The 26,780-nt window shown below is 47.8% G+C and overlaps 30 non-coding genes across 30 annotated transcripts; all 30 read right to left on the bottom strand.

Annotated features, from left to right (window-relative positions):
- Positions 1–2,892: 2,892 nt before the first annotated feature.
- Positions 2,893–2,965, bottom strand: Trnar-ccu. The gene has a single exon. It is a non-coding gene; the product is annotated as a tRNA-Arg (tRNA).
- A 502-nt stretch (positions 2,966–3,467) lies between these two features.
- Positions 3,468–3,540, bottom strand: Trnar-ccu. The gene has a single exon. It is a non-coding gene; the product is annotated as a tRNA-Arg (tRNA).
- A 502-nt stretch (positions 3,541–4,042) lies between these two features.
- Trnar-ccu lies at positions 4,043–4,115 on the bottom strand. The gene has a single exon. It is a non-coding gene; the product is annotated as a tRNA-Arg (tRNA).
- Positions 4,116–4,617: 502 nt separating this feature from the next.
- Trnar-ccu lies at positions 4,618–4,690 on the bottom strand. The gene has a single exon. It is a non-coding gene; the product is annotated as a tRNA-Arg (tRNA).
- A 502-nt stretch (positions 4,691–5,192) lies between these two features.
- On the bottom strand, positions 5,193–5,265 carry Trnar-ccu. The gene has a single exon. It is a non-coding gene; the product is annotated as a tRNA-Arg (tRNA).
- A 502-nt stretch (positions 5,266–5,767) lies between these two features.
- Trnar-ccu lies at positions 5,768–5,840 on the bottom strand. The gene has a single exon. It is a non-coding gene; the product is annotated as a tRNA-Arg (tRNA).
- Positions 5,841–6,342: 502 nt separating this feature from the next.
- Positions 6,343–6,415, bottom strand: Trnar-ccu. Its single transcript has one exon. It is a non-coding gene; the product is annotated as a tRNA-Arg (tRNA).
- Positions 6,416–6,917: 502 nt separating this feature from the next.
- Trnar-ccu lies at positions 6,918–6,990 on the bottom strand. Its single transcript has one exon. It is a non-coding gene; the product is annotated as a tRNA-Arg (tRNA).
- Positions 6,991–7,492: 502 nt separating this feature from the next.
- On the bottom strand, positions 7,493–7,565 carry Trnar-ccu. Its single transcript has one exon. It is a non-coding gene; the product is annotated as a tRNA-Arg (tRNA).
- Positions 7,566–8,067: 502 nt separating this feature from the next.
- Trnar-ccu lies at positions 8,068–8,140 on the bottom strand. The gene has a single exon. It is a non-coding gene; the product is annotated as a tRNA-Arg (tRNA).
- Positions 8,141–8,642: 502 nt separating this feature from the next.
- Trnag-ccc lies at positions 8,643–8,715 on the bottom strand. Its single transcript has one exon. It is a non-coding gene; the product is annotated as a tRNA-Gly (tRNA).
- Positions 8,716–9,217: 502 nt separating this feature from the next.
- Positions 9,218–9,290, bottom strand: Trnar-ccu. The gene has a single exon. It is a non-coding gene; the product is annotated as a tRNA-Arg (tRNA).
- Positions 9,291–9,792: 502 nt separating this feature from the next.
- Trnar-ccu lies at positions 9,793–9,865 on the bottom strand. Its single transcript has one exon. It is a non-coding gene; the product is annotated as a tRNA-Arg (tRNA).
- A 502-nt stretch (positions 9,866–10,367) lies between these two features.
- Trnar-ccu lies at positions 10,368–10,440 on the bottom strand. Its single transcript has one exon. It is a non-coding gene; the product is annotated as a tRNA-Arg (tRNA).
- Positions 10,441–10,942: 502 nt separating this feature from the next.
- Trnar-ccu lies at positions 10,943–11,015 on the bottom strand. Its single transcript has one exon. It is a non-coding gene; the product is annotated as a tRNA-Arg (tRNA).
- Positions 11,016–11,517: 502 nt separating this feature from the next.
- Trnar-ccu lies at positions 11,518–11,590 on the bottom strand. Its single transcript has one exon. It is a non-coding gene; the product is annotated as a tRNA-Arg (tRNA).
- Positions 11,591–12,092: 502 nt separating this feature from the next.
- Positions 12,093–12,165, bottom strand: Trnar-ccu. The gene has a single exon. It is a non-coding gene; the product is annotated as a tRNA-Arg (tRNA).
- Positions 12,166–12,667: 502 nt separating this feature from the next.
- On the bottom strand, positions 12,668–12,740 carry Trnar-ccu. Its single transcript has one exon. It is a non-coding gene; the product is annotated as a tRNA-Arg (tRNA).
- Positions 12,741–13,242: 502 nt separating this feature from the next.
- Trnar-ccu lies at positions 13,243–13,315 on the bottom strand. Its single transcript has one exon. It is a non-coding gene; the product is annotated as a tRNA-Arg (tRNA).
- A 502-nt stretch (positions 13,316–13,817) lies between these two features.
- On the bottom strand, positions 13,818–13,890 carry Trnar-ccu. Its single transcript has one exon. It is a non-coding gene; the product is annotated as a tRNA-Arg (tRNA).
- Positions 13,891–14,392: 502 nt separating this feature from the next.
- On the bottom strand, positions 14,393–14,465 carry Trnar-ccu. Its single transcript has one exon. It is a non-coding gene; the product is annotated as a tRNA-Arg (tRNA).
- Positions 14,466–14,967: 502 nt separating this feature from the next.
- Trnar-ccu lies at positions 14,968–15,040 on the bottom strand. The gene has a single exon. It is a non-coding gene; the product is annotated as a tRNA-Arg (tRNA).
- A 502-nt stretch (positions 15,041–15,542) lies between these two features.
- On the bottom strand, positions 15,543–15,615 carry Trnar-ccu. The gene has a single exon. It is a non-coding gene; the product is annotated as a tRNA-Arg (tRNA).
- Positions 15,616–16,117: 502 nt separating this feature from the next.
- Positions 16,118–16,190, bottom strand: Trnar-ccu. Its single transcript has one exon. It is a non-coding gene; the product is annotated as a tRNA-Arg (tRNA).
- Positions 16,191–16,692: 502 nt separating this feature from the next.
- On the bottom strand, positions 16,693–16,765 carry Trnar-ccu. The gene has a single exon. It is a non-coding gene; the product is annotated as a tRNA-Arg (tRNA).
- A 502-nt stretch (positions 16,766–17,267) lies between these two features.
- On the bottom strand, positions 17,268–17,340 carry Trnar-ccu. The gene has a single exon. It is a non-coding gene; the product is annotated as a tRNA-Arg (tRNA).
- Positions 17,341–24,401: 7,061 nt separating this feature from the next.
- Trnar-ccu lies at positions 24,402–24,474 on the bottom strand. The gene has a single exon. It is a non-coding gene; the product is annotated as a tRNA-Arg (tRNA).
- A 502-nt stretch (positions 24,475–24,976) lies between these two features.
- Positions 24,977–25,049, bottom strand: Trnar-ccu. The gene has a single exon. It is a non-coding gene; the product is annotated as a tRNA-Arg (tRNA).
- A 502-nt stretch (positions 25,050–25,551) lies between these two features.
- On the bottom strand, positions 25,552–25,624 carry Trnar-ccu. Its single transcript has one exon. It is a non-coding gene; the product is annotated as a tRNA-Arg (tRNA).
- A 502-nt stretch (positions 25,625–26,126) lies between these two features.
- On the bottom strand, positions 26,127–26,199 carry Trnar-ccu. Its single transcript has one exon. It is a non-coding gene; the product is annotated as a tRNA-Arg (tRNA).
- Positions 26,200–26,780: the final 581 nt, after the last annotated feature.

Raw genomic sequence — 26,780 nt, 5'->3', positions numbered from 1 at the left:
AGTTTAAGAGGCTGACGCTCCAAATTAATTATAACCGCAAGGGCACAATGATCCGTAAAACTGGCTGGAATAACATCTACATTTAAAACAGAAACACTAAGGGGATCAGAAATATACAATCGGTCCAGTCGACTACTTGACGTGGCAGTAAAAAATGTAAATTTAACTAAAGTGGGGTGTTTAACCTCCCACGCATCGCGTAGTCGTAGTTGACGTACAAGAGAATGTAGCTCGAAACAATAATTAAAATGAGGCGATTGGTCCTTAGCTTGTAATACACAATTAAAATCACCCCCCAATATCAAAGTCGCAGGATTTTTGCGTAAAAGATAAATCAGATCCTCTTTATAAAAACGAGACCTTTCCTGCCGTTTGCTGGAACCAGAGGGGGCGTAAATATTAACCAAGGTTGTGTCAAATAACCGACAACCAATACCCCTTCCCGAGTCTAAGAGCTCAATTTCGGTAACGGGGATACCGTCACGAATTAGTAAGGCAGTACCTGTGGAAAACTCAGGCGCAAAATTTAGAATAGTGCGAAAGCCAGGAACAAACAGGTGTGCAACGGAGACTTCCTGCAGGAAAACAACATCAGCTGCAGAGTCATAAATGAACTGCTGCAGAGACGCTAACTTCAGAGCAGATTGAATGCTATTTATATTTAAGGTAATAAACGTGTACGCCTGCAACATCAACAAAACAAAAGGGAAAATGAACCCTAATTACACCACATTAGAAGCAACGACATCCAGATCATCAACATCAGACATGGCAGAGGGTGATTGCCCGGAATCAACGGAATCAGAGTCATCCTTTGCATGCTTGTGTTTTTTCCGCACCGCGTGAAGATTGGGGGGCACTTTCACCCGACGGCGTATCTGATGCACACCAGATTCAAGAGCAGGTGGAGTGGGGGGTTCGAGATCAGGCACGTCAACCAAGGCATCCGAAGGATTAGCAGGGCGAGAGGAATCAGAAGAAGGAGCAAGCAAGGGGAAAACTGCATCAGGAACATCGGCACCGGCATCAGAAGGTGTAGGTATTGGAAGTGTAGGAGGTGGAGAGATAGGGTTGGAATCCGCTGAAGCGGAGCGCGCAGTTCTAGAAGCGATTTTCCGACAAACAGCTGTCTGCACCGAAGTGTCGTCAACATGTGGTGATGCCTGTGTCGGGGGGGATGTCAACACCACCTCGACCGAATGTTGGGGCTCTTGCGCCGACGGCGTGGCAGCAAGTTTGACGTCATCAGGCAAAGCAGGAGACACAGTGGGAACAGAATCCAAAACAAGCATGGGAGATTCCGGAAGTCTCTCGTCAGATCCGCAAACCGGCTGCGAAACAGCAGCTTCGTCATCAGTGCTACCGGTATCACTAGCACGACGGCGTTTGTTATTGGAAACAGACGGGATCGGTGTAGAAGCAGCCGATACATCTGGGCGAGTGGGTAACGGGGGAAAACCTGCATCAGAGGAAGGTGTCACCCGTTGTGAAGAATCTACTGCAGGAGGCTGACACGAGACAGTGGAGGAAGCTGCTGGCACAAGATCGGCAACCGTTAATTTGCGGCGTTGTGCTAGCCCATTTTTAAGCACAAACACCCGCTTAGGGCAATTAGCACGAACATGACCATTTTCATTACATAGAAAACACGTACCAACTTGCCCCTCATAAGTAAGATGAACACGATAACCACATACAACCAGATGGGACGGTATGTTCGACTTAATATGCATTTCAACCGATCTGACACCATTATAACATTGCAGCTTATGTTGTGCAGACCAACGTTCATTTCGAATTGACCGAACGGTACCATAACCAAGCAAAGCTTCCTTGAGGTAACTGTTTTCAACTTCAGGGGGTAAATTATAAACCCGAACTGTGGTATACGTAATTTCAGCATTTGAAACAGTAACACTGCTAACAGAACCATCTCTATGACGGAACGACACTTGCTCACCATGTTTAAGTAAAATCTTATCAAGCAAAACCGGGTTCAACAATTTCACAAAAAAGCAGTAAAGTGCTGTGTCAAAATACGCCGTATGTACCTGGTCCGATGTAATGCCAATCGTATCCACAATCCATTCGTGAATTTCCAACGAAGTTGGTTGAACATTCCTGGTAGCCTTGTTAAACTGAAAACTGAGAGTACACTTCCGCGGAAACAACCGGGAAGCCATAACACTTAATTAATGCGGCAAGAGCCGCTATACAACACAAGACACAACACAAACACTAAGGCGACGAAACAACGAAGAAAAGAAGACAAAGAAACGTCACACACAGAAAGTAAATAGTCACAACCCGAGGGAAACGGCGGATCGAATACACAGCACGTGCGATCGCTGTCGCGTCTCAAGCGGAACTGTCCATTAGGCCACAGAGGCTGACTGGCGCTAAGCTGGCGGTGTGCTCGCTCAAATCAACACTTGCCAAGTGTACCCTTCCTGATGCGCTACTCTACGTCTGCAGAGAGTCAGGACGTCGCATGAGCCTTTCCTGTGTGCCTGTACATACTCAGACGTATCCAAGTCCAGGCGCCTACTTTCTGCTGGCAATTCTTATACCTGCCGTCTTAGGCTATTCCCTTTCTGAACTGTAAGTCCTGCACACAAGACAGGTAAGTGACTATTCATATGGGTCATACTGTTTACCAACAAGCAATTTCAAAATAGCGTTTCCTTTCACAGCGCCATCACGCTTTGAAACACTTCCGCTGCTAATAGGTCGATTGATAATGGCCGTCGTTTCGTTTTTGGTTGTCAGTAAGTGCGTATTTTCATATCGTCGTCATACCTGTGATACCTGTAAGCACTCAGAAACGCCAGCTTTCTCAACTATTACAGCTGTATGTGGTGAGAGTGATTTTGCCCCAGTGAGTAAAACGTGTACCTCTGGTGGGACTCGAACCCACAATCCCCGGTTTAGGAGACCGATGCCTTATCCATTAGGCCACAGAGGCTGACTGGCGCTAAGCTGGCGGTGTGCTCGCTCAAATCAACACTTGCCAAGTGTACCCTTCCTGATGCGCTACTCTACGTCTGCAGAGAGTCAGGACGTCGCATGAGCCTTTCCTGTGTGCCTGTACATACTCAGACGTATCCAAGTCCAGGCGCCTACTTTCTGCTGGCAATTCTTATACCTGCCGTCTTAGGCTATTCCCTTTCTGAACTGTAAGTCCTGCACACAAGACAGGTAAGTGACTATTCATATGGGTCATACTGTTTACCAACAAGCAATTTCAAAATAGCGTTTCCTTTCACAGCGCCATCACGCTTTGAAACACTTCCGCTGCTAATAGGTCGATTGATAATGGCCGTCGTTTCGTTTTTGGTTGTCAGTAAGTGCGTATTTTCATATCGTCGTCATACCTGTGATACCTGTAAGCACTCAGAAACGCCAGCTTTCTCAACTATTACAGCTGTATGTGGTGAGAGTGATTTTGCCCCAGTGAGTAAAACGTGTACCTCTGGTGGGACTCGAACCCACAATCCCCGGTTTAGGAGACCGATGCCTTATCCATTAGGCCACAGAGGCTGACTGGCGCTAAGCTGGCGGTGTGCTCGCTCAAATCAACACTTGCCAAGTGTACCCTTCCTGATGCGCTACTCTACGTCTGCAGAGAGTCAGGACGTCGCATGAGCCTTTCCTGTGTGCCTGTACATACTCAGACGTATCCAAGTCCAGGCGCCTACTTTCTGCTGGCAATTCTTATACCTGCCGTCTTAGGCTATTCCCTTTCTGGACTGTAAGTCCTGCACACAAGACAGGTAAGTGACTATTCATATGGGTCATACTGTTTACCAACAAGCAATTTCAAAATAGCGTTTCCTTTCACAGCGCCATCACGCTTTGAAACACTTCCGCTGCTAATAGGTCGATTGATAATGGCCGTCGTTTCGTTTTTGGTTGTCAGTAAGTGCGTATTTTCATATCGTCGTCATACCTGTGATACCTGTAAGCACTCAGAAACGCCAGCTTTCTCAACTATTACAGCTGTATGTGGTGAGAGTGATTTTGCCCCAGTGAGTAAAACGTGTACCTCTGGTGGGACTCGAACCCACAATCCCCGGTTTAGGAGACCGATGCCTTATCCATTAGGCCACAGAGGCTGACTGGCGCTAAGCTGGCGGTGTGCTCGCTCAAATCAACACTTGCCAAGTGTACCCTTCCTGATGCGCTACTCTACGTCTGCAGAGAGTCAGGACGTCGCATGAGCCTTTCCTGTGTGCCTGTACATACTCAGACGTATCCAAGTCCAGGCGCCTACTTTCTGCTGGCAATTCTTATACCTGCCGTCTTAGGCTATTCCCTTTCTGAACTGTAAGTCCTGCACACAAGACAGGTAAGTGACTATTCATATGGGTCATACTGTTTACCAACAAGCAATTTCAAAATAGCGTTTCCTTTCACAGCGCCATCACGCTTTGAAACACTTCCGCTGCTAATAGGTCGATTGATAATGGCCGTCGTTTCGTTTTTGGTTGTCAGTAAGTGCGTATTTTCATATCGTCGTCATACCTGTGATACCTGTAAGCACTCAGAAACGCCAGCTTTCTCAACTATTACAGCTGTATGTGGTGAGAGTGATTTTGCCCCAGTGAGTAAAACGTGTACCTCTGGTGGGACTCGAACCCACAATCCCCGGTTTAGGAGACCGATGCCTTATCCATTAGGCCACAGAGGCTGACTGGCGCTAAGCTGGCGGTGTGCTCGCTCAAATCAACACTTGCCAAGTGTACCCTTCCTGATGCGCTACTCTACGTCTGCAGAGAGTCAGGACGTCGCATGAGCCTTTCCTGTGTGCCTGTACATACTCAGACGTATCCAAGTCCAGGCGCCTACTTTCTGCTGGCAATTCTTATACCTGCCGTCTTAGGCTATTCCCTTTCTGAACTGTAAGTCCTGCACACAAGACAGGTAAGTGACTATTCATATGGGTCATACTGTTTACCAACAAGCAATTTCAAAATAGCGTTTCCTTTCACAGCGCCATCACGCTTTGAAACACTTCCGCTGCTAATAGGTCGATTGATAATGGCCGTCGTTTCGTTTTTGGTTGTCAGTAAGTGCGTATTTTCATATCGTCGTCATACCTGTGATACCTGTAAGCACTCAGAAACGCCAGCTTTCTCAACTATTACAGCTGTATGTGGTGAGAGTGATTTTGCCCCAGTGAGTAAAACGTGTACCTCTGGTGGGACTCGAACCCACAATCCCCGGTTTAGGAGACCGATGCCTTATCCATTAGGCCACAGAGGCTGACTGGCGCTAAGCTGGCGGTGTGCTCGCTCAAATCAACACTTGCCAAGTGTACCCTTCCTGATGCGCTACTCTACGTCTGCAGAGAGTCAGGACGTCGCATGAGCCTTTCCTGTGTGCCTGTACATACTCAGACGTATCCAAGTCCAGGCGCCTACTTTCTGCTGGCAATTCTTATACCTGCCGTCTTAGGCTATTCCCTTTCTGGACTGTAAGTCCTGCACACAAGACAGGTAAGTGACTATTCATATGGGTCATACTGTTTACCAACAAGCAATTTCAAAATAGCGTTTCCTTTCACAGCGCCATCACGCTTTGAAACACTTCCGCTGCTAATAGGTCGATTGATAATGGCCGTCGTTTCGTTTTTGGTTGTCAGTAAGTGCGTATTTTCATATCGTCGTCATACCTGTGATACCTGTAAGCACTCAGAAACGCCAGCTTTCTCAACTATTACAGCTGTATGTGGTGAGAGTGATTTTGCCCCAGTGAGTAAAACGTGTACCTCTGGTGGGACTCGAACCCACAATCCCCGGTTTAGGAGACCGATGCCTTATCCATTAGGCCACAGAGGCTGACTGGCGCTAAGCTGGCGGTGTGCTCGCTCAAATCAACACTTGCCAAGTGTACCCTTCCTGATGCGCTACTCTACGTCTGCAGAGAGTCAGGACGTCGCATGAGCCTTTCCTGTGTGCCTGTACATACTCAGACGTATCCAAGTCCAGGCGCCTACTTTCTGCTGGCAATTCTTATACCTGCCGTCTTAGGCTATTCCCTTTCTGAACTGTAAGTCCTGCACACAAGACAGGTAAGTGACTATTCATATGGGTCATACTGTTTACCAACAAGCAATTTCAAAATAGCGTTTCCTTTCACAGCGCCATCACGCTTTGAAACACTTCCGCTGCTAATAGGTCGATTGATAATGGCCGTCGTTTCGTTTTTGGTTGTCAGTAAGTGCGTATTTTCATATCGTCGTCATACCTGTGATACCTGTAAGCACTCAGAAACGCCAGCTTTCTCAACTATTACAGCTGTATGTGGTGAGAGTGATTTTGCCCCAGTGAGTAAAACGTGTACCTCTGGTGGGACTCGAACCCACAATCCCCGGTTTAGGAGACCGATGCCTTATCCATTAGGCCACAGAGGCTGACTGGCGCTAAGCTGGCGGTGTGCTCGCTCAAATCAACACTTGCCAAGTGTACCCTTCCTGATGCGCTACTCTACGTCTGCAGAGAGTCAGGACGTCGCATGAGCCTTTCCTGTGTGCCTGTACATACTCAGACGTATCCAAGTCCAGGCGCCTACTTTCTGCTGGCAATTCTTATACCTGCCGTCTTAGGCTATTCCCTTTCTGAACTGTAAGTCCTGCACACAAGACAGGTAAGTGACTATTCATATGGGTCATACTGTTTACCAACAAGCAATTTCAAAATAGCGTTTCCTTTCACAGCGCCATCACGCTTTGAAACACTTCCGCTGCTAATAGGTCGATTGATAATGGCCGTCGTTTCGTTTTTGGTTGTCAGTAAGTGCGTATTTTCATATCGTCGTCATACCTGTGATACCTGTAAGCACTCAGAAACGCCAGCTTTCTCAACTATTACAGCTGTATGTGGTGAGAGTGATTTTGCCCCAGTGAGTAAAACGTGTACCTCTGGTGGGACTCGAACCCACAATCCCCGGTTTAGGAGACCGATGCCTTATCCATTAGGCCACAGAGGCTGACTGGCGCTAAGCTGGCGGTGTGCTCGCTCAAATCAACACTTGCCAAGTGTACCCTTCCTGATGCGCTACTCTACGTCTGCAGAGAGTCAGGACGTCGCATGAGCCTTTCCTGTGTGCCTGTACATACTCAGACGTATCCAAGTCCAGGCGCCTACTTTCTGCTGGCAATTCTTATACCTGCCGTCTTAGGCTATTCCCTTTCTGAACTGTAAGTCCTGCACACAAGACAGGTAAGTGACTATTCGTATGGGTCATACTGTTTACCAACAAGCAATTTCAAAATAGCGTTTCCTTTCACAGCGCCATCACGCTTTGAAACACTTCCGCTGCTAATAGGTCGATTGATAATGGCCGTCGTTTCGTTTTTGGTTGTCAGTAAGTGCGTATTTTCATATCGTCGTCATACCTGTGATACCTGTAAGCACTCAGAAACGCCAGCTTTCTCAACTATTACAGCTGTATGTGGTGAGAGTGATTTTGCCCCAGTGAGTAAAACGTGTACCTCTGGTGGGACTCGAACCCACAATCCCCGGTTTAGGAGACCGATGCCTTATCCATTAGGCCACAGAGGCTGACTGGCGCTAAGCTGGCGGTGTGCTCGCTCAAATCAACACTTGCCAAGTGTACCCTTCCTGATGCGCTACTCTACGTCTGCAGAGAGTCAGGACGTCGCATGAGCCTTTCCTGTGTGCCTGTACATACTCAGACGTATCCAAGTCCAGGCGCCTACTTTCTGCTGGCAATTCTTATACCTGCCGTCTTAGGCTATTCCCTTTCTGGACTGTAAGTCCTGCACACAAGACAGGTAAGTGACTATTCATATGGGTCATACTGTTTACCAACAAGCAATTTCAAAATAGCGTTTCCTTTCACAGCGCCATCACGCTTTGAAACACTTCCGCTGCTAATAGGTCGATTGATAATGGCCGTCGTTTCGTTTTTGGTTGTCAGTAAGTGCGTATTTTCATATCGTCGTCATACCTGTGATACCTGTAAGCACTCAGAAACGCCAGCTTTCTCAACTATTACAGCTGTATGTGGTGAGAGTGATTTTGCCCCAGTGAGTAAAACGTGTACCTCTGGTGGGACTCGAACCCACAATCCCCGGTTTAGGAGACCGATGCCTTATCCATTAGGCCACAGAGGCTGACTGGCGCTAAGCTGGCGGTGTGCTCGCTCAAATCAACACTTGCCAAGTGTACCCCTCCTGATGCGCTACTCTACGTCTGCAGAGAGTCAGGACGTCGCATGAGCCTTTCCTGTGTGCCTGTACATACTCAGACGTATCCAAGTCCAGGCGCCTACTTTCTGCTGGCAATTCTTATACCTGCCGTCTTAGGCTATTCCCTTTCTGAACTGTAAGTCCTGCACACAAGACAGGTAAGTGACTATTCATATGGGTCATACTGTTTACCAACAAGCAATTTCAAAATAGCGTTTCCTTTCACAGCGCCATCACGCTTTGAAACACTTCCGCTGCTAATAGGTCGATTGATAATGGCCGTCGTTTCGTTTTTGGTTGTCAGTAAGTGCGTATTTTCATATCGTCGTCATACCTGTGATACCTGTAAGCACTCAGAAACGCCAGCTTTCTCAACTATTACAGCTGTATGTGGTGAGAGTGATTTTGCCCCAGTGAGTAAAACGTGTACCTCTGGTGGGACTCGAACCCACAACCCCCGGTTTGGGAGACCGATGCCTTATCCATTAGGCCACAGAGGCTGACTGGCGCTAAGCTGGCGGTGTGCTCGCTCAAATCAACACTTGCCAAGTGTACCCTTCCTGATGCGCTACTCTACGTCTGCAGAGAGTCAGGACGTCGCATGAGCCTTTCCTGTGTGCCTGTACATACTCAGACGTATCCAAGTCCAGGCGCCTACTTTCTGCTGGCAATTCTTATACCTGCCGTCTTAGGCTATTCCCTTTCTGAACTGTAAGTCCTGCACACAAGACAGGTAAGTGACTATTCATATGGGTCATACTGTTTACCAACAAGCAATTTCAAAATAGCGTTTCCTTTCACAGCGCCATCACGCTTTGAAACACTTCCGCTGCTAATAGGTCGATTGATAATGGCCGTCGTTTCGTTTTTGGTTGTCAGTAAGTGCGTATTTTCATATCGTCGTCATACCTGTGATACCTGTAAGCACTCAGAAACGCCAGCTTTCTCAACTATTACAGCTGTATGTGGTGAGAGTGATTTTGCCCCAGTGAGTAAAACGTGTACCTCTGGTGGGACTCGAACCCACAATCCCCGGTTTAGGAGACCGATGCCTTATCCATTAGGCCACAGAGGCTGACTGGCGCTAAGCTGGCGGTGTGCTCGCTCAAATCAACACTTGCCAAGTGTACCCTTCCTGATGCGCTACTCTACGTCTGCAGAGAGTCAGGACGTCGCATGAGCCTTTCCTGTGTGCCTGTACATACTCAGACGTATCCAAGTCCAGGCGCCTACTTTCTGCTGGCAATTCTTATACCTGCCGTCTTAGGCTATTCCCTTTCTGGACTGTAAGTCCTGCACACAAGACAGGTAAGTGACTATTCATATGGGTCATACTGTTTACCAACAAGCAATTTCAAAATAGCGTTTCCTTTCACAGCGCCATCACGCTTTGAAACACTTCCGCTGCTAATAGGTCGATTGATAATGGCCGTCGTTTCGTTTTTGGTTGTCAGTAAGTGCGTATTTTCATATCATCGTCATACCTGTGATACCTGTAAGCACTCAGAAACGCCAGCTTTCTCAACTATTACAGCTGTATGTGGTGAGAGCGATTTTGCCCCAGTGAGTAAAACGTGTACCTCTGGTGGGACTCGAACCCACAATCCCCGGTTTAGGAGACCGATGCCTTATCCATTAGGCCACAGAGGCTGACTGGCGCTAAGCTGGCGGTGTGCTCGCTCAAATCAACACTTGCCAAGTGTACCCTTCCTGATGCGCTACTCTACGTCTGCAGAGAGTCAGGACGTCGCATGAGCCTTTCCTGTGTGCCTGTACATACTCAGACGTATCCAAGTCCAGGCGCCTACTTTCTGCTGGCAATTCTTATACCTGCCGTCTTAGGCTATTCCCTTTCTGGACTGTAAGTCCTGCACACAAGACAGGTAAGTGACTATTCATATGGGTCATACTGTTTACCAACAAGCAATTTCAAAATAGCGTTTCCTTTCACAGCGCCATCACGCTTTGAAACACTTCCGCTGCTAATAGGTCGATTGATAATGGCCGTCGTTTCGTTTTTGGTTGTCAGTAAGTGCGTATTTTCATATCGTCGTCATACCTGTGATACCTGTAAGCACTCAGAAACGCCAGCTTTCTCAACTATTACAGCTGTATGTGGTGAGAGTGATTTTGCCCCAGTGAGTAAAACGTGTACCTCTGGTGGGACTCGAACCCACAATCCCCGGTTTAGGAGACCGATGCCTTATCCATTAGGCCACAGAGGCTGACTGGCGCTAAGCTGGCGGTGTGCTCGCTCAAATCAACACTTGCCAAGTGTACCCTTCCTGATGCGCTACTCTACGTCTGCAGAGAGTCAGGACGTCGCATGAGCCTTTCCTGTGTGCCTGTACATACTCAGACGTATCCAAGTCCAGGCGCCTACTTTCTGCTGGCAATTCTTATACCTGCCGTCTTAGGCTATTCCCTTTCTGGACTGTAAGTCCTGCACACAAGACAGGTAAGTGACTATTCATATGGGTCATACTGTTTACCAACAAGCAATTTCAAAATAGCGTTTCCTTTCACAGCGCCATCACGCTTTGAAACACTTCCGCTGCTAATAGGTCGATTGATAATGGCCGTCGTTTCGTTTTTGGTTGTCAGTAAGTGCGTATTTTCATATCGTCGTCATACCTGTGATACCTGTAAGCACTCAGAAACGCCAGCTTTCTCAACTATTACAGCTGTATGTGGTGAGAGTGATTTTGCCCCAGTGAGTAAAACGTGTACCTCTGGTGGGACTCGAACCCACAATCCCCGGTTTAGGAGACCGATGCCTTATCCATTAGGCCACAGAGGCTGACTGGCGCTAAGCTGGCGGTGTGCTCGCTCAAATCAACACTTGCCAAGTGTACCCTTCCTGATGCGCTACTCTACGTCTGCAGAGAGTCAGGACGTCGCATGAGCCTTTCCTGTGTGCCTGTACATACTCAGACGTATCCAAGTCCAGGCGCCTACTTTCTGCTGGCAATTCTTATACCTGCCGTCTTAGGCTATTCCCTTTCTGGACTGTAAGTCCTGCACACAAGACAGGTAAGTGACTATTCATATGGGTCATACTGTTTACCAACAAGCAATTTCAAAATAGCGTTTCCTTTCACAGCGCCATCACGCTTTGAAACACTTCCGCTGCTAATAGGTCGATTGATAATGGCCGTCGTTTCGTTTTTGGTTGTCAGTAAGTGCGTATTTTCATATCGTCGTCATACCTGTGATACCTGTAAGCACTCAGAAACGCCAGCTTTCTCAACTATTACAGCTGTATGTGGTGAGAGTGATTTTGCCCCAGTGAGTAAAACGTGTACCTCTGGTGGGACTCGAACCCACAATCCCCGGTTTAGGAGACCGATGCCTTATCCATTAGGCCACAGAGGCTGACTGGCGCTAAGCTGGCGGTGTGCTCGCTCAAATCAACACTTGCCAAGTGTACCCTTCCTGATGCGCTACTCTACGTCTGCAGAGAGTCAGGACGTCGCATGAGCCTTTCCTGTGTGCCTGTACATACTCAGACGTATCCAAGTCCAGGCGCCTACTTTCTGCTGGCAATTCTTATACCTGCCGTCTTAGGCTATTCCCTTTCTGGACTGTAAGTCCTGCACACAAGACAGGTAAGTGACTATTCATATGGGTCATACTGTTTACCAACAAGCAATTTCAAAATAGCGTTTCCTTTCACAGCGCCATCACGCTTTGAAACACTTCCGCTGCTAATAGGTCGATTGATAATGGCCGTCGTTTCGTTTTTGGTTGTCAGTAAGTGCGTATTTTCATATCGTCGTCATACCTGTGATACCTGTAAGCACTCAGAAACGCCAGCTTTCTCAACTATTACAGCTGTATGTGGTGAGAGTGATTTTGCCCCAGTGAGTAAAACGTGTACCTCTGGTGGGACTCGAACCCACAATCCCCGGTTTAGGAGACCGATGCCTTATCCATTAGGCCACAGAGGCCGACTGGCGCCAAGCTGGCGGTGTGCTCGCTCAAATCAACACTTGCCAAGTGTACCCTTCCTGATGCGCTACTCTACGTCTGCAGAGAGTCAGGACGTCGCATGAGCCTTTCCTGTGTGCCTGTACATACTCAGACGTATCCAAGTCCAGGCGCCTACTTTCTGCTGGCAATTCTTATACCTGCCGTCTTAGGCTATTCCCTTTCTGGACTGTAAGTCCTGCACACAAGACAGGTAAGTGACTATTCATATGGGTCATACTGTTTACCAACAAGCAATTTCAAAATAGCGTTTCCTTTCACAGCGCCATCACGCTTTGAAACACTTCCGCTGCTAATAGGTCGATTGATAATGGCCGTCGTTTCGTTTTTGGTTGTCAGTAAGTGCGTATTTTCATATCGTCGTCATACCTGTGATACCTGTAAGCACTCAGAAACGCCAGCTTTCTCAACTATTACAGCTGTATGTGGTGAGAGTGATTTTGCCCCAGTGAGTAAAACGTGTACCTCTGGTGGGACTCGAACCCACAATCCCCGGTTTAGGAGACCGATGCCTTATCCATTATGCCACAGAGGCTGACTGGCGCTAAGCTGGCGGTGTGCTCGCTCAAATCAACACTTGCCAAGTGTACCCTTCCTGATGCGCTACTCTACGTCTGCAGAGAGTCAGGACGTCGCATGAGCCTTTCCTGTGTGCCTGTACATACTCAGACGTATCCAAGTCCAGGCGCCTACTTTCTGCTGGCAATTCTTATACCTGCCGTCTTAGGCTATTCCCTTTCTGGACTGTAAGTCCTGCACACAAGACAGGTAAGTGACTATTCATATGGGTCATACTGTTTACCAACAAGCAATTTCAAAATAGCGTTTCCTTTCACAGCGCCATCACGCTTTGAAACACTTCCGCTGCTAATAGGTCGATTGATAATGGCCGTCGTTTCGTTTTTGGTTGTCAGTAAGTGCGTATTTTCATATCGTCGTCATACCTGTGATACCTGTAAGCACTCAGAAACGCCAGCTTTCTCAACTATTACAGCTGTATGTGGTGAGAGTGATTTTGCCCCAGTGAGTAAAACGTGTACCTCTGGTGGGACTCGAACCCACAATCCCCGGTTTAGGAGACCGATGCCTTATCCATTAGGCCACAGAGGCTGACTGGCGCTAAGCTGGCGGTGTGCTCGCTCAAATCAACACTTGCCAAGTGTACCCTTCCTGATGCGCTACTCTACGTCTGCAGAGAGTCAGGACGTCGCATGAGCCTTTCCTGTGTGCCTGTACATACTCAGACGTATCCAAGTCCAGGCGCCTACTTTCTGCTGGCAATTCTTATACCTGCCGTCTTAGGCTATTCCCTTTCTGGACTGTAAGTCCTGCACACAAGACAGGTAAGTGACTATTCATATGGGTCATACTGTTTACCAACAAGCAATTTCAAAATAGCGTTTCCTTTCACAGCGCCATCACGCTTTGAAACACTTCCGCTGCTAATAGGTCGATTGATAATGGCCGTCGTTTCGTTTTTGGTTGTCAGTAAGTGCGTATTTTCATATCGTCGTCATACCTGTGATACCTGTAAGCACTCAGAAACGCCAGCTTTCTCAACTATTACAGCTGTATGTGGTGAGAGTGATTTTGCCCCAGTGAGTAAAACGTGTACCTCTGGTGGGACTCGAACCCACAATCCCCGGTTTAGGAGACCGATGCCTTATCCATTAGGCCACAGAGGCTGACTGGCGCTAAGCTGGCGGTGTGCTCGCTCAAATCAACACTTGCCAAGTGTACCCTTCCTGATGCGCTACTCTACGTCTGCAGAGAGTCAGGACGTCGCATGAGCCTTTCCTGTGTGCCTGTACATACTCAGACGTATCCAAGTCCAGGCGCCTACTTTCTGCTGGCAATTCTTATACCTGCCGTCTTAGGCTATTCCCTTTCTGGACTGTAAGTCCTGCACACAAGACAGGTAAGTGACTATTCATATGGGTCATACTGTTTACCAACAAGCAATTTCAAAATAGCGTTTCCTTTCACAGCGCCATCACGCTTTGAAACACTTCCGCTGCTAATAGGTCGATTGATAATGGCCGTCGTTTCGTTTTTGGTTGTCAGTAAGTGCGTATTTTCATATCGTCGTCATACCTGTGATACCTGTAAGCACTCAGAAACGCCAGCTTTCTCAACTATTACAGCTGTATGTGGTGAGAGTGATTTTGCCCCAGTGAGTAAAACGTGTACCTCTGGTGGGACTCGAACCCACAATCCCCGGTTTAGGAGACCGATGCCTTATCCATTAGGCCACAGAGGCTGACTGGCGCTAAGCTGGCGGTGTGCTCGCTCAAATCAACACTTGCCAAGTGTACCCTTCCTGATGCGCTACTCTACGTCTGCAGAGAGTCAGGACGTCGCATGAGCCTTTCCTGTGTGCCTGTACATACTCAGACGTATCCAAGTCCAGGCGCCTACTTTCTGCTGGCAATTCTTATACCTGCCGTCTTAGGCTATTCCCTTTCTGGACTGTAAGTCCTGCACACAAGACAGGTAAGTGACTATTCATATGGGTCATACTGTTTACCAACAAGCAATTTCAAAATAGCGTTTCCTTTCACAGCGCCATCACGCTTTGAAACACTTCCGCTGCTAATAGGTCGATTGATAATGGCCGTCGTTTCGTTTTTGGTTGTCAGTAAGTGCGTATTTTCATATCGTCGTCATACCTGTGATACCTGTAAGCACTCAGAAACGCCAGCTTTCTCAACTATTACAGCTGTATGTGGTGAGAGTGATTTTGCCCCAGTGAGTAAAACGTGTACCTCTGGTGGGACTCGAACCCACAATCCCCGGTTTAGGAGACCGATGCCTTATCCATTAGGCCACAGAGGCTGACTGGCGCTAAGCTGGCGGTGTGCTCGCTCAAATCAACACTTGCCAAGTGTACCCTTCCTGATGCGCTACTCTACGTCTGCAGAGAGTCAGGACGTCGCATGAGCCTTTCCTGTGTGCCTGTACATACTCAGACGTATCCAAGTCCAGGCGCCTACTTTCTGCTGGCAATTCTTATACCTGCCGTCTTAGGCTATTCCCTTTCTGGACTGTAAGTCCTGCACACAAGACAGGTAAGTGACTATTCATATGGGTCATACTGTTTACCAACAAGCAATTTCAAAATAGCGTTTCCTTTCACAGCGCCATCACGCTTTGAAACACTTCCGCTGCTAATAGGTCGATTGATAATGGCCGTCGTTTCGTTTTTGGTTGTCAGTAAGTGCGTATTTTCATATCGTCGTCATACCTGTGATACCTGTAAGCACTCAGAAACGCCAGCTTTCTCAACTATTACAGCTGTATGTGGTGAGAGTGATTTTGCCCCAGTGAGTAAAACGTGTACCTCTGGTGGGACTCGAACCCACAATCCCCGGTTTAGGAGACCGATGCCTTATCCATTAGGCCACAGAGGCTGACTGGCGCTAAGCTGGCGGTGTGCTCGCTCAAATCAACACTTGCCAAGTGTACCCTTCCTGATGCGCTACTCTACGTCTGCAGAGAGTCAGGACGTCGCATGAGCCTTTCCTGTGTGCCTGTACATACTCAGACGTATCCAAGTCCAGGCGCCTACTTTCTGCTGGCAATTCTTATACCTGCCGTCTTAGGCTATTCCCTTTCTGGACTGTAAGTCCTGCACACAAGACAGGTAAGTGACTATTCATATGGGTCATACTGTTTACCAACAAGCAATTTCAAAATAGCGTTTCCTTTCACAGCGCCATCACGCTTTGAAACACTTCCGCTGCTAATAGGTCGATTGATAATGGCCGTCGTTTCGTTTTTGGTTGTCAGTAAGTGCGTATTTTCATATCGTCGTCATACCTGTGATACCTGTAAGCACTCAGAAACGCCAGCTTTCTCAACTATTACAGCTGTATGTGGTGAGAGTGATTTTGCCCCAGTGAGTAAAACGTGTACCTCTGGTGGGACTCGAACCCACAATCCCCGGTTTAGGAGACCGATGCCTTATCCATTAGGCCACAGAGGCTGACTGGCGCTAAGCTGGCGGTGTGCTCGCTCAAATCAACACTTGCCAAGTGTACCCTTCCTGATGCGCTACTCTACGTCTGCAGAGAGTCAGGACGTCGCATGAGCCTTTCCTGTGTGCCTGTACATACTCAGACGTATCCAAGTCCAGGCGCCTACTTTCTGCTGGCAATTCTTATACCTGCCGTCTTAGGCTATTCCCTTTCTGGACTGTAAGTCCTGCACACAAGACAGGTAAGTGACTATTCATATGGGTCATACTGTTTACCAACAAGCAATTTCAAAATAGCGTTTCCTTTCACAGCGCCATCACGCTTTGAAACACTTCCGCTGCTAATAGGTCGATTGATAATGGCCGTCGTTTCGTTTTTGGTTGTCAGTAAGTGCGTATTTTCATATCGTCGTCATACCTGTGATACCTGTAAGCACTCAGAAACGCCAGCTTTCTCAACTATTACAGCTGTATGTGGTGAGAGTGATTCTGCCCCAGTGAGTAAAACGTGTACCTCTGGTGGGACTCGAACCCACAATCCCCGGTTTAGGAGACCGATGCCTTATCCATTAGGCCACAGAGGCTGACTGGCGCTAAGCTGGCGGTGTGCTCGCTCAAATCAACACTTGCCAAGTGTACCCTTCCTGATGCGCTACTCTACGTCTGCAGAGAGTCAGGACGTCGCATGAGCCTTTCCTGTGTGCCTGTACATACTCAGACGTATCCAAGTCCAGGCGCCTACTTTCTGCTGGCAATTCTTATACCTGCCGTCTTAGGCTATTCCCTTTCTGGACTGTAAGTCCTGCACACAAGACAGGTAAGTGACTATTCATATGGGTCATACTGTTTACCAACAAGCAATTTCAAAATAGCGTTTCCTTTCACAGCGCCATCACGCTTTGAAACACTTCCGCTGCTAATAGGTCGATTGATAATGGCCGTCGTTTCGTTTTTGGTTGTCAGTAAGTGCGTATTTTCATATCGTCGTCATACCTGTGATACCTGTAAGCACTCAGAAACGCCAGCTTTCTCAACTATTACAGCTGTATGTGGTGAGAGTGATTTTGCCCCAGTGAGTAAAACGTGTACCTCTGGTGGGACTCGAACCCACAATCCCCGGTTTAGGAGACCGATGCCTTATCCATTAGGCCACAGAGGCTGACTGGCGCTAAGCTGGCGGTGTGCTCGCTCAAATCAACACTTGCCAAGTGTACCCTTCCTGATGCGCTACTCTACGTCTGCAGAGAGTCAGGACGTCGCATGAGCCTTTCCTGTGTGCCTGTACATACTCAGACGTATCCAAGTCCAGGCGCCTACTTTCTGCTGGCAATTCTTATACCTGCCGTCTTAGGCTATTCCCTTTCTGGACTGTAAGTCCTGCACACAAGACAGGTAAGTGACTATTCATATGGGTCATACTGTTTACCAACAAGCAATTTCAAAATAGCGTTTCCTTTCACAGCGCCATCACGCTTTGAAACACTTCCGCTGCTAATAGGTCGATTGATAATGGCCGTCGTTTCGTTTTTGGTTGTCAGTAAGTGCGTATTTTCATATCGTCGTCATACCTGTGATACCTGTAAGCACTCAGAAACGCCAGCTTTCTCAACTATTACAGCTGTATGTGGTGAGAGTGATTTTGCCCCAGTGAGTAAAACGTGTACCTCTGGTGGGACTCGAACCCACAATCCCCGGTTTAGGAGACCGATGCCTTATCCATTTTTTTTTTTTTTTTTTTCTTTGGGCCTCCCATCTCCCCATACAGCCCATCCATTCGCTCACCTTTTTTGCCTTCGTCGGCTAGCTTCGATGCTATACTCTTGTGATGCTATTTCACTGTGGATATTCTGAAATGTATAGTTGTTATATTTTGATTCCTTGGTGTTTGAAGTGATATTGAAAAATTTTTTTTTTATTATTTTTTTTCTTTTTTATTGTTGTTGTTGTTGTTTTTTTTTTTTTTTTTTTTTTTTTTTTTTTTTTCTGTTAATATTGTTTATTTGATTTTACTGCATGCGGAGGTGCAGGGTGCCGACGTCATTCAAAGCTCGTCTTCTCGAAAGTTTGTTATGCCTTTGGCTTCCCCAAGCGATGGCTTGGACTAGTCTGATATATTCCATTTTTGCTGTGTGGTTTCCCAAGTCGCCTTCTCTTAGCTCCGAACGACTCAGGCGCCAAAAACTGCGCTCTGCATACGAATGTGGAAAAGAGAAATGATGAAATCCATGTTGCCGCGGAATGAGTTGAAGAAGAAGGAAAGAAACAAAAAATGAAGAAATAAATCCTGTTTCATCTTCCCTCGTCGACGTCAAAGAAATAAAGAAGCAAGTAATGTTCGCAGTTGAGTGAAACGGATACATCTTCGATGTAAGTTTGCAAACATAAAACATAAACGAAAAACCCAGTGGACACCACGTCCAAACGAATGGTCTGCTTCACCATCCATGTTGGGAGAATGTAAATCAAATTCCTGCTGAATTAACGGAGACGAAGGGCTAGGTTAAACAGACATTTAAAACACCAAGCATGAACATTCCAATCAGTGACTACTGCAGACACCATGAGTGTCGACTTTGTTCCTTTTCTTCTTTTTCGTTGTTTCATTGTTGTCGTTGGACATATTTGTTTTTTTTTTATTTGTAATTTATTTATTGAGATTTTCATTTATATTTGAGAAGGTGGATATATACGTGGCCGTGGAAGAAACCTTACTGAATTCGTTTACAGGGTCGTGATTTGGAGCGCTAAGATATAATTTGCAAACTTTTGCCTATGTTTGACATCCTGCATTAGCAGTTGTGCCTGTGTGGCGAGGTATAATCTGTAGTCCAGGTATGAACGCCCCTCCTGGGCGCCAAGCAAGTAACATAGGGTGTGTCCAGCCAACCACGTCCAGGTGTTTGCCTTGGTTGTGGGGTAGTACGCGTCGTCGGGTTGGAGCACGGACGTAAGAGAGATGTGCCGTCGTGCCGTGCGGCAGATCAAAGCCATGGTCATTCTACACCATTCCCAAATAAGACTGTTCGCACCACAAACACATCTGTGTTGCAAAGTGTCGACAAGGCCGCACTCCCTACATTTGTCAGTAGCTGACAAATGTATTTTATGAAGTTTTTCGGCTGTGGGTAGAGTTTCATTAACAACTTTATACCACAGTGATCGAATACCGGTATCTAGCACTTTGTTATGTATAGTCTTCCAGATTAGAGCCCAGTCTTTAGAGGGATACTTCAGTTCCATGCGGTTGACCCTGCCTGTGTCGTTCAGTAGCCGGTAGAGGTTGGCAGTGGTAAGGGCACGTAGCGGGACTCTCGATTTCATTTGGAGATAACTACTTTCCAAAAGAAACATCCTAATGTGGTTTGCTTTGAAATGCGTTTCCCGAAGGTTGATGGGGATGTGCATAGTCTGAGGCTGAAATGTGCGTATGGCCATACTCAGCGCACTGTCAGGATATTCGTGGCAGAGCTGCAGTGTACGCCGGATCAAGAGTGCCTTACATTTGGTTTGAACATCCGTCAGGCCGAGGCCGCCTTTGTCTGGTGGGAGAGTGATGACATTGATGCCCACCTTGAAGATGTCACCCCTCCAGATGTACCAACCTACTGCCGACATAATTTTCCTCGCAACACTGTCGACCACAGGAAGTATTTGCCCGACATACCAAATTTTCGAGAGAATCATGGTATTAACGAAATGAACTCTCTGCAATAAGTCCTGTTCTCTGCCTTTATGATACTGTAAGCAGCCCCGAGACATAGCCAAAAGATGTTTCCAATTGTCTACCGTTGTTCGTAGGGGGCAACTGCTCATCTTGATACCAAGAAGTTTGAGAGTCGCACATCTTCTGTACGGCAAAGGGGCGTCTGTGCGAAATCCACTGCCTATAGGCAGGAGGCAAGTCTTTCCATAGTTTAGCTGAGAACCGGAGGCTCGCTCGTAATCGGTGATACTATTCCTAACGGCCGTGAGGTCTTGTTCCGAACGCACAATGACACCCACATCGTCGGCGTACGCAATGCATTTGAGGGTGCTGGAATACAGGTTTAAACCTGGAAGGTTACAATTCAGCATCCTTACAAGTGGCTCAATTGCGATCACGAAGAGACACATGGACATGGGACAGCCCTGTCTGATTGACCGCTGAATCGGAATCCGCCGGGTGAATTGACCATTGACGATGATCTGAGAAGTGGCCGAGGTGTACATGTTGCTGACCATTGCAGTAAAGCCGTCACCAAATCCTAAGTGGTTCATGGTGTGGAAGAGGTAGCGATGCAGGATCCGATCAAAGGCCTGACATTGATCTAAAGCCAAGATTGCTGCTTCCGGGCGTGTGATTGCAGTAAACGAAACGAGCTCCCTGTAATCGGCAAGACATTTAAAGATCGTGCGGCCCGGGACCGCTGCTGCCTGGCTGTGATGTATAATTTTGGCAAGGACATGTTTAAGTCTACCTGCTATGACGCGGGCCACAATCTTGTAGTCAGAGTTCAACAGGGAGATAGGGCGGAATTTGGCAATATCCTGATGGGGGTATTCTTTTGGGACCAAAACGATCAGGCTGTCATTGAAACCATCTGGTAACTGTTGGCCGGCGCGCAGTTCATTGCAGATGCAAACAAAACAATGTTCGAGGAGGTCCCGGAACTGCTTATAAAATTCAATCGGCAGACCATCAATGCCGGGCGATTTGTTGGCCTGAGCCCTGCTCAGTGCCTCCCGAATCTCCACCGCGGTGACATCACTGATCAACAATTGCCTGTCGTCCTCATCGAGCGTTGTCGGAAGATATGCATGCATCGCCGCGATTGCCGCATCATCGGCTGGTTGTGCTCTGTATAGTCGCTCGTAGTAGTCCGTTAGAGACTCCTTAATTTCAGCCTGGGTCGTCACAAAGGTACCGTCTTCAGTTCGTAAGCGGGTAATCAATTTTTGTCGTGCGCGGCGTTTCTCTGTCCCTAGGTGGAAGGCGGATGGTTGTTCGTCAGAAGTGCCGGCGCTATCTCGCGAACGGATTTTAACGCCTTCCATTTGCCTGCGTTTGAGGAGCGTCAACTTTGATTTGATCCGTTTAATCTGAAGAAATTGTTCCTGCGTGACATGTGCTTCAGAATACAAGTCACGGAGACAGCGAAAATAAAATTCAAAAGTCTCTTTCTGCATCCGGCTCCTGTCAGAACTATACGCCTTCAAACAACGAATAAGCCTAGGTTTTGCACAACGGCACCACCACTGCGTTACCGATGGGAATGTTGGTCGTCGACGTAAACAAATTTCCCAGGCTTCTTGTAGACGGTCTCGTAACTCCTGTTCCCTGAGAATACTGACGTTAAGTTTCCATCCTGTCCGACCACGGAAAGTTTGCTGGCGCGCCATACGAATGATACAATGGTAAGCTAAATGGTCGGAAAAATACAGGGGCCAGGTTTCCGAGGAAGACACCCGCTCTCGCAGGTTTTTCCCCACGTAGATCCTGTCGAGGCGGCTGGCCATTTGTGCAGTATGGTACGTGAAGCACCGTTGTTCCCCGTGTGTTATTTCCCACGTATCCTCCAGCTCTAATTGACGTACTGTTTCGCCGAGAGTAGCACATCCATTAAAGTTCGGCCATTGGTCCTTTGGCTTCAAAACACAATTAAAATCGCCTCCGATAACCACGTCCTCCCGGCTGCGGCGCAAAAGATATAATAAGTCAGTGGCAAAGAACTGAGCTCGTCTCGTTCTATTCTGATTCCCGGAAGGGGCATATACATTAACAAATCTAATGCCGTTGATAAGGCACGCTATACCCCTGCCATTTTCGAGTCGTTCAACGTCGGAGACGGCCACGCCCACTTTGGTTAATAGAGCGGTACCTGAAGAACTGTCTGGGGTGGTGTTTTTGAGTAATTGGTAGCCAGGAATGTCAGGCTGAAATTTATCATCGACCTCCTGCAACAGCACAATATCAGCATCGCAGCTGTATAAATAATCACGAAAGCTAGAGAGCTTCTGTACAGAAGTAATTCTATTAACGTTAATTGTAGCTAACTTATAATCCTGGTAGGATTGCATGAACTGCTAAATGTTGGCAGAAAGAGAAAAAAGCAAAGTAGATATGCAGAAGCACAGAAAATTATAACCTTTAGTAGGTATCAGATAGGTAATCATCGTCCCCCGTCGGGTGTTTTGAGGCAGGTCGTGTCGTACTTAAGTCGCCGACCGGTAAGGCGGGTAAATTTCCTGGAGATGGCCCTACCACAGACAGGCTCTGGTCCATTATTACATCGTCAGTGTCATCTGCCCAATTGACCACATGAACAGCGGCCACCTCGCCAATTGAGCCCTGATCATGTTGAGATTGATGTTCGGGGGTATCCCTGAGGTCCTCACGAGGGTGCTGTTCCTCGTTCGCAGCGACCTGGCCGTCACCATCGGGGTGGGGCACGGAGACGTCCGAGACCTGTGGGGTCTCATGCAGCGGCTGTTCAGTGGGGTCGTCAAGAGAGACGTCAGGCAAGGAACGGGCAATTTGCGCCCCTTTTTCGCGCAAAGGTGGTGCGGTGTGGGCGGCATCTTTGTGGGCGATCCTCCTTTTCTTGTGTTTCTTGGGAGAAGTTTCGACTCTTTGAAGTTCTGCAGCCGACGAGGAAGAAGTGGAGTCCTGTGCAGGAGGAAGTGCATTCGGAACTGAAATGGGATCCATATTGCTGTTAACGTGGCGACCAGTGTGAGCTTCCTGGGAGTGAGCAACCTCTTGGTGGCTGTCTAAAGACGGAACCGCCGGGATGCTACTGGCCACCGGTACTTCTGTAGTAGGAACAGCGATGCCGGCCAGACTGGAAGTGTCCATGGGCGTATCTAGATCAGTGTCCGAAGCCCTGGGATCTGTGACCACGTCAGGTTGCACCGCCGCGGCCGTGGTCGAGCGGACTGCCGCTACATACGTGAGAGGCAGTGTCGACATCCTGTTAGTTGCCGTCCTTTCGCCAGGTGGTAATTGCGTCACTCGTCGCTGCATACACTGAGCGCGAACGTGATCAGTGGCACCACAACCTGCACAAGTTCTAGGTTGACCGTCGTACATAACGATCGCCCTGTATCCACAAATAGTGAGATATGACGGGATGTGTCTCTTCAACTCTATCTTGACCTGACGAACACCGTTCAAAACAGGGACTTTGAAAGACAACCACTTTTCGGCAACATTGCTAATGACCTTACCATAGCTGTCCAAAGCAGCGTTGATGTGTTCCGCGGGTACTTCAAACGGTAGTTCGAATATTCGAACGGTGCGGACACCAAACCCTGCATGAGACACGAGAACCTCTCCAACATTCCCATCACAATGCTTAAACTTCAAACGACCACTACAAGAGTCAATGATTTGTTCACAGATTTCGGCAGATTTAAACTTTATATAGGCAGTGCTGCTAACTATCGATAAATGGACTCCAAGAATGTCATCAAAGGATCGTTTCAAAGCTTCCTCAATCCACGATTCTAGTTCAAACGATTTTGGTCTTGCATAGTTTGAATCAAACACAAACTTCAAAGTATCCCGTCGTGTTAAGTGACTCATGTTGGAATCCTACACATAGTCCAAACAATAACACGTCACTGTGTACAGCAAAGGCGGCACTCACCACAACAGCCAGCAGCAGCGGCGACGTAAGCACCACACGTCCGCTCACCACGGCCGCCGAGGGCCGACTGATCCATTAGGCCACAGAGGCTGACTGGCGCTAAGCTGGCGGTGTGCTCGCTCAAATCAACACTTGCCAAGTGTACCCTTCCTGATGCGCTACTCTACGTCTGCAGAGAGTCAGGACGTCGCATGAGCCTTTCCTGTGTGCCTGTACATACTCAGACGTATCCAAGTCCAGGCGCCTACTTTCTGCTGGCAATTCTTATACCTGCCGTCTTAGGCTATTCCCTTTCTGGACTGTAAGTCCTGCACACAAGACAGGTAAGTGACTATTCATATGGGTCATACTGTTTACCAACAAGCAATTTCAAAATAGCGTTTCCTTTCACAGCGCCATCACGCTTTGAAACACTTCCGCTGCTAATAGGTCGATTGATAATGGCCGTCGTTTCGTTTTTGGTTGTCAGTAAGTGCGTATTTTCATATCGTCGTCATACCTGTGATACCTGTAAGCACTCAGAAACGCCAGCTTTCTCAACTATTACAGCTGTATGTGGTGAGAGTGATTTTGCCCCAGTGAGTAAAACGTGTACTTCTGGTGGGACTCGAACCCACAATCCCCGGTTTAGGAGACCGATGCCTTATCCATTAGGCCACAGAGGCTGACTGGCGCTAAGCTGGCGGTGTGCTCGCTCAAATCAACACTTGCCAAGTGTACCCTTCCTGATGCGCTACTCTACGTCTGCAGAGAGTCAGGACGTCGCATGAGCCTTTCCTGTGTGCCTGTACATACTCAGACGTATCCAAGTCCAGGCGCCTACTTTCTGCTGGCAATTCTTATACCTGCCGTCTTAGGCTATTCCCTTTCTGGACTGTAAGTCCTGCACACAAGACAGGTAAGTGACTATTCATATGGGTCATACTGTTTACCAACAAGCAATTTCAAAATAGCGTTTCCTTTCACAGCGCCATCACGCTTTGAAACACTTCCGCTGCTAATAGGTCGATTGATAATGGCCGTCGTTTCGTTTTTGGTTGTCAGTAAGTGCGTATTTTCATATCGTCGTCATACCTGTGATACCTGTAAGCACTCAGAAACGCCAGCTTTCTCAACTATTACAGCTGTATGTGGTGAGAGTGATTTTGCCCCAGTGAGTAAAACGTGTACCTCTGGTGGGACTCGAACCCACAATCCCCGGTTTAGGAGACCGATGCCTTATCCATTAGGCCACAGAGGCTGACTGGCGCTAAGCTGGCGGTGTGCTCGCTCAAATCAACACTTGCCAAGTGTACCCTTCCTGATGCGCTACTCTACGTCTGCAGAGAGTCAGGACGTCGCATGAGCCTTTCCTGTGTGCCTGTACATACTCAGACGTATCCAAGTCCAGGCGCCTACTTTCTGCTGGCAATTCTTATACCTGCCGTCTTAGGCTATTCCCTTTCTGGACTGTAAGTCCTGCACACAAGACAGGTAAGTGACTATTCATATGGGTCATACTGTTTACCAACAAGCAATTTCAAAATAGCGTTTCCTTTCACAGCGCCATCACGCTTTGAAACACTTCCGCTGCTAATAGGTCGATTGATAATGGCCGTCGTTTCGTTTTTGGTTGTCAGTAAGTGCGTATTTTCATATCGTCGTCATACCTGTGATACCTGTAAGCACTCAGAAACGCCAGCTTTCTCAACTATTACAGCTGTATGTGGTGAGAGTGATTTTGCCCCAGTGAGTAAAACGTGTACCTCTGGTGGGACTCGAACCCACAATCCCCGGTTTAGGAGACCGATGCCTTATCCATTAGGCCACAGAGGCTGACTGGCGCTAAGCTGGCGGTGTGCTCGCTCAAATCAACACTTGCCAAGTGTACCCTTCCTGATGCGCTACTCTACGTCTGCAGAGAGTCAGGACGTCGCATGAGCCTTTCCTGTGTGCCTGTACATACTCAGACGTATCCAAGTCCAGGCGCCTACTTTCTGCTGGCAATTCTTATACCTGCCGTCTTAGGCTATTCCCTTTCTGGACTGTAAGTCCTGCACACAAGACAGGTAAGTGACTATTCATATGGGTCATACTGTTTACCAACAAGCAATTTCAAAATAGCGTTTCCTTTCACAGCGCCATCACGCTTTGAAACACTTCCGCTGCTAATAGGTCGATTGATAATGGCCGTCGTTTCGTTTTTGGTTGTCAGTAAGTGCGTATTTTCATATCGTCGTCATACCTGTGATACCTGTAAGCACTCAGAAACGCCAGCTTTCTCAACTATTACAGCTGTATGTGGTGAGAGTGATTTTGCCCCAGTGAGTAAAACGTGTACCTCTGGTGGGACTCGAACCCACAATCCCCGGTTTAGGAGACCGATGCCTTATCCATTAGGCCACAGAGGCTGACTGGCGCTAAGCTGGCGGTGTGCTCGCTCAAATCAACACTTGCCAAGTGTACCCTTCCTGATGCGCTACTCTACGTCTGCAGAGAGTCAGGACGTCGCATGAGCCTTTCCTGTGTGCCTGTACATACTCAGACGTATCCAAGTCCAGGCGCCTACTTTCTGCTGGCAATTCTTATACCTGCCGTCTTAGGCTATTCCCTTTCTGGACTGTAAGTCCTGCACACAAGACAGGTAAGTGACTATTCATATGGGTCATACTGTTTACCAACAAGCAATTTCAAAATAGCGTTTCCTTTCACAGCGCCATCACGCTTTGAAACACTTCCGCTGCTAATAGGTCGATTGATAATGGCCGTCGTTTCGTTTTTGGTTGTCAGTAAGTGCGTATTTTCATATCGTCGTCATACCTGTGATACCTGTAAGCACTCAGAAACGCCAGCTTTCTCAACTATTACAGCTGTATGTGGTGAGAGTGATTTTGCCCCAGTGAGTAAAACGTGTACCTCTGGTGGGACTCGAACCCACAATCCCCGGTTTAGGAGACCGATGCCTTATCCATTTTTTTTTTTTTTTTTATTT

This window comes from Schistocerca americana, chromosome 1, assembly GCF_021461395.2.
Source record: "Schistocerca americana isolate TAMUIC-IGC-003095 chromosome 1, iqSchAmer2.1, whole genome shotgun sequence".
NCBI lineage: Eukaryota > Metazoa > Arthropoda > Insecta > Orthoptera > Acrididae > Schistocerca > Schistocerca americana.
Note: the sequence above shows the minus strand (reverse complement) of the source record. Positions and strands in the feature narration are given on the sequence as shown.